Source organism: Plectropomus leopardus, chromosome 2 (genome assembly GCF_026936395.1).
Source record: "Plectropomus leopardus strain MGB_pleo_1.0 chromosome 2, ASM2693639v1, whole genome shotgun sequence".
Classification (NCBI taxonomy): Eukaryota; Metazoa; Chordata; class Actinopteri; order Perciformes; family Serranidae; genus Plectropomus; species Plectropomus leopardus.
The window spans coordinates 7,154,575-7,168,330 of NC_142177.1; the positions used below are offsets into that span (position 1 = coordinate 7,154,575).

The 13,756-nt window shown below is 40.9% G+C and overlaps 1 protein-coding gene across 9 annotated transcripts in view; it reads left to right on the top strand.

Moving 5' to 3' along the window:
* Positions 1-368: 368 nt before the first annotated feature.
* chl1b (cell adhesion molecule L1-like b) overlaps positions 369-13,756 on the top strand; it is a 91,042-nt gene continuing 77,654 nt past the window's right edge. For 3 of the 9 annotated variants that reach the window (XM_088083726.1, XM_088083721.1, XM_088083731.1), the window contains exon 1: positions 371-743. The gene's annotated coding sequence lies outside the window, so the exon portion shown is untranslated. Of the gene's footprint in view, positions 744-13,756 lie in introns of all 9 variants that reach the window. The other 6 variants (XM_088083708.1, XM_088083729.1, XM_088083744.1 and 3 more) reach the window with 4 other exon arrangements.

Consider the following 13,756-nt stretch of genomic DNA (forward strand, 5'->3'; position numbering starts at 1 on the left):
ATATAATCCAGACCATGGGCTTTTTTGAGGCAGGACAGTGCTTTCGTGAGCTCTCGCTGGTAAACTGAATACATCATTTTAATGAAATCTAAATATTTAGTATAATTAATAGAAATTAAAAATAATTTCTATTAATTATAGGACTAAGGACTAAAACTGATAAATAAATGAATTAATATTTTTTCTACACATCCCAATAGGGATATTAGAGAATATTAGGCACATCATCAAAGTCTCTACTGGATCTATAGTGAATTGTAGTGTATTTGGTCTCCTCTAAATGTGAGCAGTGAGCAGTTTAATGCTCCCCTCTGCTCCGCCGCCTCCTCCCACTAAAACCTGCTCATTCTGAAGCTTGGGAATAATGTCGCTGTCACTGTTTGGGGGGCTGGGGAGCGCTTTAACCCGGTCACAACGTAGGGAAGTTGCTCACGGTTTTTCTGCGTTGCCATGGGGTTTTGTAAAACCTATTGACTGCGATAGGATCCCTTCTTTTCTTTGAGTCTGTCTTTGTGGAGGAGGAGGAAGAAACCGCTATTACTTTTTCTTCCTCCTCCAGAGGCGAGGAGGCGGGGGGAGCGATAGTAGCATCCAGAGGAGGAGGGAGGTTCTCCGGCTCAGACCAACTGCGAGCCTCCGCGGCGCTACGTGAACAGTCAAACCTGCCTCTGCCCCTCTCCTTCCAGCGCTGGGGAAAAATTCAACTTTCTGAAGGGCTGTCGCGACATGAGTTGCTGCTGAGGGTGAGTGTTTACATTTTTTGTGTTTTCTTATGTGAGAAAAAGAGTCTATTTGAACATTTCCCCCTGTTATGTGTTGTTAGTTGTGGCACTTGTTACAAATTTGAGCTAGCTTTGAACACGGAGCTCTTAGTTGGTATGTGAGCAGGCACCTGTGCGGACTATTTCATGTCAGGTGGTTGAATTTTGAAATTTAAAAGAGGGTTAGTGGAGGGGGCAGTAGTCACGACTGCTTTTATAATGAGTTATCATGAGTTGAATAATAACTAGCGTTTAGTCATAACCTGTGAACCAGTGAAGGGCTAACCTAGCTTAACCAGGTTTACACACCTTGCAGAAACGATTTTTTCCACTTTTTTTAAACATAAAAATAGAATTATGAAGCTTTCACACCGTTTCTAAATTAACTACTTGGTACAAGGCAACCAGAGTTGATACTATGAATTGATATCATTCTGAGAACATAGTTCATTCCCCCTTTTTTTGATGTGACTGAGTGTGATGCCTGATAACCATCAGTGACTGGAGATCACACTCTGCCATCCTTCTTATTTACCACTGCACTGCCCATTACACAGTAATGATCTCAGCCTGCTTATCAGCCGCTCTCATGTTGAATGCTGAACCGCAGGACTGAATCATACCTTGTCATCCAGTGTGGTGAATAGCATTATCTCTTCTCTATTGGCAATAACTGCCTAAATTTCCCCTTGCTGATGTGATGTGTCAGGGACTGGGGTAGTTCTGTTTAGTAGGAAAAATATATGAACATCTGTGTGGAAGTCCTGCTGATGGCTGAAATATATGGAGCGCAGGTTGAGAGAAATATGTAGAGAAACTGTATATGCAGTTTCAGCAGATTTATTCTTGTTCTGTGAAAATGTAAGTGGCATCACGTGGCACTGGAAAGGAGGGATGCATGATATGGATTTTTTTGTAAACTGATATGTTAACAGACCTGCTTCTACTGGCCATTACCTGGTACGATGAATTACAATTAACTGCTTTTCAAGGCTGATAACTGATACTATAGCTACTAATCTCCTAATGATAATGATAATCACAGCTTCTCATGGCCTATAAATGATAGAATAACTGATACTCATCTGCTTGTCGTGGCCTATTTTTGATACTATAGTATAATTTTTGTTGGTGTAAACCGATGCGACAACTGATGATTACCTGCTTCTGGCCAATAACTGATTTGATAATCAGTAAATATTTGCTTGTGGCCAATAACCGATATGATAACTGATAGTTTGCTTCTCATGGCCACTATGATAATCGATAATACCTGCTTCTCAAGGCTTATAACTGATATCATAACTGATAATTACCTGCTTCTCATGACTGATAATTTATAATGATAACTGATAATTACCTGCTTCTTATGACTGATAATTTATAATGATAACTGATAATTACCTGCTTCTCATGACTGATAATTTATAATGATAACTGATAATTACCTGCTTCTCATGGCCAATAATTAATACAATTACTGATAGTTTCCTGCTTCTCACGGCCTATTAGAGATAATTACCTGCTTCTTATAGCCAATAACTGATGTGTTAACCTTAATTTCACATTTGTATCTCAAAATAAAGTTTATAGCCTGTAGTTTATGCACACTCGAGGGTTAGAAAGTTTAAGATGTTATGAAAAAATATGGATCATTTAATATCCGTAGCCCTGACCTGACCAAATCTAATAACATCACTATTGATTACACAAAAAGACAGAAATCTTGAGGCCCAGTGTTACTGTGTTCTTGTCTGGTTTATATCAGTTAAGTGTTTAAACTCCACAGCAGTCTGAGGTCTCTGTCCCAAGCAGGCAGGTCTGTGTCACGTCTGCTGTAATAAATGTCTGTATTGTCATGCTGAGTTTTCATGAACACATCCGGGTGCCATCTCAATGTCTCAAAAGTTCAAATGGTTCCTCACATGGGCCTCCAGGGGAATGCCTTGGGGGATAGTCTGGATTTTTGTGACCCATCCACCACCCCTATTTGCCTCCTTACAAGACTGTTTTGTTTACTCCCGTCAGCGCATTGGTTTGTGAGACTGGCCTGTGGAATAATACATAGTAATAGAAATTTCTAATTTTTGGCCTGATTAATATTGTGCATTCCTGCTAAAAACACCACTGACAGTCTAGTGTTTAACTAGAGAATAAGACAAAGAATTTGTGATCATTTGTTCCATCTCAGTTGACAGAAACTAACAATGCATTTAAGAGAAAGTTGTTTGCACAAACTAAACCCTCTTTCTTTAATCCTTCTCCACAGTTGAGGAAATTGCTCTTCATTAAGTGCATCTCTGGTGCACAAGTGTAAAGCGTGCATGACAAGATTAGAATGACTGATGAGGCGGCAATGAGTGCGATTAAAAGCGCATTATAGTGACATTAAAACCACAAGCTCGGTGTTGTGGTTGGTACCTATAGCTCTGGTAATTGATGGGGAATGAACAGTTGTGCATCAGGCTGGTGTGCTTGACGTGTTGCATTTTAAGACCAGATATATCTCACGTGGTTAACACAGTGATTCCCTCAGTATGAATATTTACAAGGTATGCAAATTCCTCACACCCTGTGTTGAAGTGCTGCAAATTCAAATGCTGGCTTCCTCAGTGTTGTTGTCTCATTATAGAGTATGCCTTTGAGGGAATCCCAGGAAACACAGAAATGTTTCATAGTTTACCCATAATTTAATATTTGTATTCCTTTTGATGCTTTCCTTTTATTGTTCACAACAAAATCAGCTTGGCCTATTTTGTCTGTGGAATTTTCCATAAATGAAGATTGTTTTAAACACATTCTTGATAGAAGTAGCAGTACTTCTAATACTTATCCTGCTGCTGCTTCATGTTAAACACAAAGACCTTCTGAAGGTCAGACTGCCATTAGCGAATGTAATCATGTCAAGCTGCTCCTCAGAAGAGGAGATCCTATTTGTGTTGTCATCCCATCAGGCCAATCCATACCCACATACGTTCTCCAGCGTTCATAGCCAGAATTATCCCACGTCAGGTACATTGGCTGATTTTCATTTCTAGGCCAAAGACAAGAGCCTCTAATGGCACTTGTCATCACACGTGGTCCCCAGCCTCTCTGTATTCAGGGCAGTGGTGCTTTGTGTCCAGAAGTAGGTCGAATGCTTCTCACCAAACAATTTGAGCAAGAGCCAGTAATTGGACAAGCAAAGCGTCGACCATCTCCCAGCCGGTCCATGTCAGCCAGCCCTCTCGCCACTTAATATGCAGCTCCGACCCAACGCATTTCATGGACCTTTTTCATCCTTTTGATCGTTTAGATTACAAAATGCAGGAAACAGGACATCCTTTGTAGCTGCAGACAGACTCATTCTTAATATGTTAGTTGCTGCCATACTCCGCTGCAAACAAATGTCAGCTCACATGTCGAGTTTGTGTGTGTCCCTTTTTCATCATTCTGTATGGTCTCTTTTTATTCAGATGTTTTTGCGGGTTCTCGAACACAGCTCAGGCAGAACTCGTCATGAGTTCCTTTTTTCCTCAACAGTTTGAGGAGTTTGAGGTGCAGGGTAGATCATTGATCTGTTGACCAGATCAGAGCTGATCAGATTATATCAGTGGATAAGAGGAGGAGCTGCTGCAGAGTTGAATGAATGCAGACTTTTAGACCAGCGCAATTAATGCTGTAGTTTCACTTTCACTGCACCCAGCATTCTGATGCTCTGTTTGTGTCCAGAGTATGCTCAGTACTCCGAGAGTGTGGTGCAAAGTATACCCAAATGGGATGCCACAAATAAATGAATATGTTGAAAACCCTATAGTTAAAGAACAGCATGAACAATCAAAATGACAGAATTAGGGTTCGACAGATTATCAGCCTGGCCAATTATCGGGGCCAGTATTTTATCTGCATCGGCCTTTAATTTATTGATCAACAGTAACATTAAGTAATTAAGAAATGCAAAAAAATGTCAGCATGGGAGGGACTTTTCTTTTAAAACCTCAGGGACTTGTTTTTATTTACTAATTTTTCATTTAAATTTCCACTTGACTTATAAAAAAAGTTGCGGGGAACTTGCTGTGTATGATGTTGAATGCTTCTGTTTTGATTAAACATTCATTTGCTAACGGCATTTTAACAAAGCTTTCCCTTATGAACTACTGACAATCAGTATCGGCCCTAAAAAACCAATATCAGTCCACCTCCTGACTGAATTGTAGATAGACTGTGCACAGGTGAAGAATATGTATCCAGGAGGATACAGAGAAACTTCAGGTTTTGCCAAACAGACCTCCTCTCTGCCATGTAAACCTGGAAAGAGAACAGACTACACAAACTCCAAAGAGACATAGCTCAAGCACAATATTCACTCAGGTAGGAGTGAAGGAAAACAAATGCAGTGAGGGAGGCAGGAGGAGAGGAGAGGCTGAATCTCCTGGAGGACAGAGATCTAGATCCAAACATGTGGAATGAGGTTTAGACTGCCAGGAGGAAGAGAGAGAGAGAAAGATAGAAAGGCCGATGGTTCAGCACAGCCTGGGTGAAAAGAGAGGACAAGGAGAAGCAGCTAGAGAGAGAGAGGAGAGGCACACAGCTTGGATGCTGATGTGCTTGTGGCATACAAACAAACAGCGGGTCAGTGAGATGCAGGGTGTTTTAGCAAATTTGTATTCTCATCTGCAGGACAAACTAAGGATGAACTCAGCTTAATATATTCATTGCGATTGAGACGGACCCGCTGAACGGCTAATGGTAACAGGCCTGAAGTAATGAAGGAATAAGCAACAAACTAAAAGTTTGAAGTTTTGATTTAAAGGCGTCAGCTGTCTGAGCCATACTGTCTGATATAAGCTGGGAGGAAAGGGTTAAGATAGAAAACGGCCCCTCAGCTTGTTGACTTCTTTTTAACTCTGGGGACAGACGGGATGGAGTATGAGGTTTAAACATGGACTGTATGAAATAATGAACATAGCTGCAATGATGGTTGTAGTTTGTGGACTCCCATTATAAGGCCTTGAGTTTGACATTTTTGCCGTTGCCACCTTGGATTTTTGGAGCCAGTAGTGACCATGTTTGGATGAGAGAATGGAGACGACCCTGACGCTAGCTGCTTGCTTGGTTAGCATGGCGCATTTACAGCTATATTTAATAGCACTAATGCTAATTTTTGCTTCTTTTTTTTTAAATTAGCTTTAATGAACCGATTGAAGTACCAAAGTACTGAAGTCACATCAGATAGGGCAATGCTTATACTCTGTAAATCTATAATCTATACATTTTTACGTTTACATTACTTAGCAACTTGTCAGTGGACGCAGCATCCTTAATTATGCATCTATCTGTCTGTCTACTAATTTACTGTTTATCAACTACATCAACTATATATATATTGTTTGGTTTGGTTTAGTTTGGTTTCATTTCATTTTGGTTTTTTTTTTTTTTTTTACCAGGCTGTATTATTATTATTTCTGCTGTGAAGTTGGGCATTTTAACAGATGGATCGGTGTGGATTGGCTTGCTCTTGGAGCCAGCCTGAAATGGCCATTAGATGGACTGCAGTTTTGGCACTTCCTCATTTGCTACATTTTTTAGCCCTTAAACTTGCGGTTTGGGTTTAAGATCAGATTACAGTTTTGTGAGTCATAAAAAAATATTAAAAAGCAAAACAAAAAACACACCTTAAAGTCTGCTCTGGCATGGATACAGAGCCAGTCAAGGCAAGCTGCAACATTTTGAACCATTAGGACTTTTAGCACTAGAACAGAGTGATGATGAAAAGTGATGAAACACCTGAGCTACACCTCACTGTGCTGTTTTGATCTTCTGTGCAAGCATCTCAAACTAGCAGTACATTCAGAGGCAGAAAGTGCAGTGAACTTGAAAGATTTTTGTCGTGCGTGTGTATGTTTGCACTCACAGTATGTGTGTGCACTCTTTTGTCCTGTGCACATGAGAGAGGTGGGAGTTGAGAGTGAAAAGAAGGAAAAGGAGAAGGGAGAGACAGAGAGAGCCCTGTCTTTGTGCCTGCACTGTACACCTGGCCTCCAACAGAGCAGACTGAAAGATGTATCAAGCTTCAGTGTGGCCGGGGCGCCCAGCCTCAGTGATGTATGGGTGCAAGTTGAGCCAGGGAAGACTGAATTGTCCTTATATGATTTAGAGTGTTTCTTCTGTCTGCAAATCTGCGCATTTAAACCACTCTCAAATGCTGGTCTGTGTCTGATCCGTGCACAGTCTGTAGCATCTCTTATCAGCAATGTAATTTCAGGCTATGATTCGGTCTGTCAGATTGAATCTGGAGAATCAGATGGCTATTAGAGATTAGAAACAGCAGTCTAACAACAGTGCGCAAGAGTGAATTGCTGCATCAGACTAATTATCCATTGAAGCTACCCTGTTATCACCCTATCTAGAACTTGCTGCTGATGCTTAAAAGTGATTTTAACAAGAGTTATGACTATGTGAACAGGTACACTGATCCATGGATATAAAGTGTAAACCTAAACTGTGATAATGACAAACACCACATGATACAAGGCGGTGTTGAGATGTTAAGAGTGCGTTTCCCGGAGTGGCTGGCAGACATGTCGGGAAGGTGTGGAGCCTAGCAAGTACCCAGGCCCCCTAATTGAGGTTCAGCTCAGGCTCCGGCACTACAAGCAATTACAGTGACGACTCATGCTCCCTATGCTGCAGGCAGAGTTGAGAGTGCTGCAGCGCTGGCGTACCTGAGCCCTCCTCTTTCATGTTTGTCACCGATGACAGGCGGAAAAGGCAAATTCCAGCCAGTATGTTCTGGAAATGTGTTTGGTTACATGAAATATTCATTTCCATGCCTGCTCCTCTGGCAGTGTGCATATTTATTTACCTGATTTTTTTGTGATACCTGTAACCGCTTCAGAGGAGAGAGATAGACGAGTGTTGGGGAGTGACTTCCTCCATGCTGATGGGGGATGGAGAATGCAAAGATAAGAGGTGCTGATCATCAGAATCAAGGTTTATTTCTTATTTAACAGGCCACTGCATCACCAGGGCCACTGGGTGAACATGATCAATGGCGTCTCGTGCTGCACGGACAATTAATCAGTAAAGCTAATACTGAAGGACAAACCTGCCGTGAGGTCAGTGTTATCTCATATGTTCAGCGCTCCTTTTCCCAGCAGGAGGGGATGAGAGGTCAGCAGCCAACACTGGCGATGTGTTACGCACGCGTCCCCGCCTGAAGCTATAGATTGGCCTGTCATTGTGCTTTTTCTGTTGTGCCGAGGCTGCTTTCTCAAAGCTGGAAACATTTCACCCAGACATATTATTTGCTGCAAGACTCGCAAGCTTTTCATGTCTTTCATAACGTCTTGTGTTTACAAGTCATCACTCAGAAAAAATAAGAATTTCTTGTTATTGTTACGTCCGAGTGACAACATTTACACACATCCTCCACTTGCTGTGTTATTATATGTTCCTCCGGGCTGTTTGTGAATGTGTTTTTTATGGGAATTTTCACTGCATTGACAGTGATATGTACTGTTTTTCTGCCTCATATTGCTTTGTAATTTTTATGTTTAATTAATCAAATTAGATTATGCTCACATGAAAACCGTAAGCAATAAAGAGAGCCAATAAGATGGTGTTTTATGGGAGAAATTCTAATCCCACAGTGCTTGTCTGTCAGCTTCAAACTCATTTTCAAATTGTATTGTCCCCATTCTTGAATGCCGGTTCAGATTTATAAAGCTGCTGTTAAATCACAGCACACATATCGTCTAGATTCAGTGTTTGCGTTCAAAAGCTTGGTGAAAAGGGCAACACAACCATACGATTCTCAAAGGAACAACAAAACATGACAGTTATGCCTCAAACAGCAAGAAGTTATTGCCCTTAAGTCACTGGGATACAGGGATGATTTCCATTTCAATTGCGGGCTCAATTTGGGATAACTCATGCATACAGAGGTAAGGCGTACAAAGAACGTAGGAATAAAAGTGACAAATGTAGAGAATGGAACAGAGGAGAGCGGTATCATTGGCTTTGTGTCCCATGAAGGGTATTGTGTGTGGCTGCTTGGATAAGGTTACAAGGGGACCCCTGGGACTTGGAAGTGAAGGGCACCGAGGATGGAGGAGGACACATGCGACAGGCAGGGGACACAGAAGACGTGCCGGGACAGAAGTGAAACACGCCTCATGCTATCATGCTGTGATCCTGGTTCTATTTTAGTTAATTTGATGGAATTGTCCATCATGCTTTCCCACACCTCAAATTGTTTGTTAGCAAATTGCAGTCCAAAACCCAAACCAAAACACATAAAAACAGAGCAGCAGTTTCTCATATTTGACGAGGTGAAATCAGCAAGTCTTTTGCATTTGAACTTAGTGAGTGACTTAGATGTGAAATGATTCTCAAATGATTTAATCGATAAATTTCTTTGCAAGACATATTATTAATCCCTAAAACATAACTTATTTGCATAGATATCCAATTGCATGTGCATATAGCAAGTAGCAACCTCCCAGGATGAAAAAATGAACCCAACGCGTTCTTAGAAGAATCCAAATTGGGGATGTCCCAAATGTTGAATTTGTGGCTTCAACATGAGTCCACAAACAAACAGGTGACATTATAGTGGTTCATCATTTTTGTATAGTCTATGATATATAGTCAACTAATTGCCTTTTCATGTTACATTGGTGCCACAGCCATGGAACTATAATCATTTTTAAATATTGACCAAAATTGTGACTACCAAAAACTGTTGAATACTTCATCTTTGCTAAGAAATTTCCTAATAAAACTCATTGTTTTGCTGATTTTAGGCTATATTTTATCCATCCAATGTTCTTTAATGGCTGCTTTGTCTTCAGTATGTATTTGAAAAAAATAGAGGAAAGGGTTCTATTAAAAATCAACGTACAGCTCTGATCTGAGGGTGGCCTTGTTGTGCTTTTTAGCTAAGCATTGGCAGTGCTAACTTGCTGATGTTTTGGCAGGTATAGGTGCATGGTAGTATCTTCTTATTACAAGGTAGAGTCAGTCAGTAGAGCAGTGGTGGTTTACTGTAAAAGTTCAGAAACGTAAGTGGGTAAACCTGTACACCATACCTTCCACTTCACCAGTGGAGCAGGTCATAATCTTAAGTACTGGACAAGTGAAACTGTTGACCTGATGGTGCCGTGACATCAAATGGGGATCCCCAAAGGTATAACAAATCACTCTGAGGAGGGATGAATGCCTGCATCGAATTTTAGTGCACCCAACAGTTGTTGAGATCGTTTACTGAAAACCATTAATATCAGAATAAAAGTGGTGCTTGAACAAATGTCAGGGGATCAGGAACATCAGTAGGCATTATGAACATTTGTAAAGTTTCATGCCGTTCAATCCAGTTTCAGTCTGGACTAAAGTGTTGGACTGACAGACTGACATTGCTGTCCACTAAGCCATGCTGCTAGCAATGCTAAAATATGAAAAAAAAGATTTGTTTTGATGTTTGGAAGGTATAAAGACATTTTTCACAGCAGCTATTTTGACGCGTCATAGCAGGAAAAGCACAGGAGAAACACATTTTGTCAATGTTGCCTCAGTTCCATTAAGTGTCCCAGTAAGCTATGGCAGTGAGCCAGCATGCACTAAACAGAGCTAAGCACCAGCTTTATAGTAGGCTGTCATGTATAATGTTTACACCTGAGATTTTCCTGCTATTTCCCAAAATGTCTGCGCTGAAAACGGTCAATTAAAGTCATGCAAGATATCACTGACAAGTGCAGTTTCAGATTTTTTTCTTAACACCTTCAATTTTCTTTGCATACTGCATACTAATCACTGTCAAAGTGATGTGGTACCATATAAATGTAGACCTGATCATTTGTATGAGATAATGCGTCCTGTAAGTACTGCGGCAGTCCGTCTAGAGGTACGGTAATATATGACAGTGTGACAGGGTATGCAGCGAGGGCAGCCATGCTCTAGGTCCAGAGGCCTCCCCTGGGACCTCATTACATCGTGTTGGGCTCCGTTGGGTGCTGTAAGTGGACTGCTGGGAGCCCCAAGCCAGTGCAGCTCCACGCACGGTGATCTGGTGTGAACATGCGGGCCTTGGTGTCTGCTCTGCATAGTAAAAGCCTGTTTACTGGCCCAGTGAGAGCCTGGAGTCAAGTACAGCACTGTCCTGCAAATGGAAGATTAGAGAGCAGATCAAGCATGATTAGAATCATAAAACAAAGAGGATGTGCTGCCAAGTGGTCAATTTGCTAAGTTGGCTAACACATGAACAAGAAGTATAATCCTTTTTAGGTTTTCTTTTGCCACAGCTGCACTGACCATACCGTTGAAGTATTTTTGCTGCAAGGGCATGGCAGTCCTTTCTATGTGTCAGAATTTAATTAATGTCATCTTAGCTAACATTTATGGCAGTTTTCAGCAAGTGATAGTTTGTGAAAGTCTTTGCAGTTGTCCTCTAGGGTCTTCCAGAACTCAGCATGTCTATTTCTTAATGTACTCACCCCCACATCGAGCAAATGTTGACTGAAAGAATCTTGCCAAGCTGGTGCGAATCCAAATTAATTCATCAGCTTAGGAGAGCTCCACTCTCCATTTTTACAAGTGTGACCCGCAGACCACCAGCTATGAACCACAGACCTTCTTGACCTCATTATTTTTACAGCTCCAGACTTTTTGGGCAGAAACCAAGACTTCTTGCAGAGCACGTTTTTACGGCCTCATATCAGATTGCAAACGATCTCACCTTGTAACATTTTCTGTGGTTTACAGTGAAGTTCTAATGAGCATCGGGGGATGGTTTTGCTCCAGTCACAGGGTCTCATTCTGGTCAGGTAGAGCTATTATGATGTTGAGGCTTAAAGGAAATAGCTTTGTGCTAAATTACCGAGCATTTTAGTCACAAATTGAGTCATTTGGGCACACAAGAGGACAGTGGTAGGGGTAAATACTGTTTAATTGCATTAGCTAATCAGTGTAATGCAGGCTTTCCTGAACACAACTGCTAGAGTCAGGCTAATTCTGAGTGTAGTGCTCATTATGAAATTCCATCTGCTATAATTGGAATTATTTTCCTGTTAGAAAATAGCATGCAAGCACTGTAACATAGTAGCTTTGAATTTCTCTCTCAGGGGAAAGTGAAGTAGGTAGATTAAAAAATGTTTTTACTTTGATAGCTTTTATGAATATTATGCCTTTTTATCCTCATTTGTAGTATAGTAGAAAATAGATTACAGTAGTAAAATAGTTTCACTGTTAGACTGACCTGAAGTTACCCCTACAAGTCTTTCAAGGTTTTTCTTGAAATAGCATCAGTGCCTTGTTCCTTTACAGAAACACAGCTGCAGGGTCTTTCCATCTGCCATGATCCCAAGAGCAAGAAAGCTTTGTATTTTGTGTACTGTGTTGTATGAACTGAGTTTCTCCAGAGCAGAAATACAAATACAGAATATCTGCAGTAAACTCGTACAGTAAACCTAACATAATGCATAGCCTAAGACGTAAATCTCTTAAAGGGAGGGGGGAATGAAAACAATGATGACATTGTTCTGTCACAGAGGCAATGCATGATTAACAGCCAAATGCTAATTTACTATGTTGGAGCATTGGAATATGTTGGGGAAAAAAACAGATGTTTATTTCAGAGTAATCCTGCTGATATTAAGAGGAACAAAGACTTTATAGATAAAAATATTGCCCTGCGGCTCAATAATAAATTCTTTTGGTTAGTATGTGTATATTTATCAGTGTGGCATCCTCTTATCTAGGGTTGCAATTGTATTACTCTTTCTTCCAAATTGTTTCAGGCAGACTTTTTGCATTATTTTATGCTTAAAGAACAACAAAACAACACATAGGAGAGACTCATTTTTCCTCAGCCGAGAAAATAAAATGTGGTTCCAGTAAAATAGCAGACATCTGCAGGCTATTATGAGAGTCTGGGTTAGATCTGGTTTGGGTTCAATACATTCTGCAGTGGTTCAGGTCCTGGTCAGGTTAAAACAGAATCCACATCGGTGTGAGCCAAAATTTTTGAGCTCTATCAAAATTCTTGCATATGAAACCCTTTCACTGTGAGAGCTTTGCCAGTTTGAAATGGCTTAAAGGCTTGAAGCAATGGCTTTGAGAAACAAAAACAGATCAATAGAGGTGATCCTAGAGAAATCCTACTTTGATATCCCGGGCTTCAGCCTGGAAATGCTCCCATCAGTCTTCATGTGACATATAACATAGCATTTTTGTCTTTCTCTGTGACTTTTTGCTAACCCTTCCGGTTTCCTGTAGTATGTGTCACAGGCCAGAGGTTGTGTGTGTCATCTTCCACGGTGAGGTCGTCAGAGTGGTCCTCTGTTGTATGACTCAACTTCAGCACCGCAACTCCTTGAGATACGGTACTGTAGGCAGCTTGTTGTCTTAAACATTGACATTTGCATTTAAATTGACTTCACGCGGCCCTGATTTATTTTCTTGAGAGAGTGACAGAGTTTTGTCAGCGGCTTTGCCTCTAATTCTCTTGCATCTGCCACAAGTATGATAACAGAAGCAGGATTATTTATTCGGTGGAATGGTAGTCCAACTTTGTTTCATGGTGTGCTGTAGCCACACACCAGCCGCAGACCACTTGTGTCTCACAAAGTCTTTCAGAAGTGAAGATTAAATTCTGCTCAGTCATGCGTGATGGCTTTTCTCGTGAATTAATTGTAGCTGAGAAAAAAATATTTCTTCACATTGGGGAGAATACAGCATGGTGTTTTTATGAACTTTGAACATTTTCGTCACATTTCTTGAACCAAGGTGAGGACCACAGTACAACAGAGCTCTGTCGCTATGGGGCTCTTTGAACAATATATTGCCGTTGAATTTTAAGAGCCTCACTATCCCTTCAGGTTCTGTATTGGTACTCAATCAGACAACAAAGTCGAGCTGTTCAGTATTGGTTTGAGTTTAGATGTCTAAACCCAAACCAATACTGAACAGCTCGACTTTGTTGTTTAAGTTAGCCAGATAGCCATTTGAGGCTGTCATTT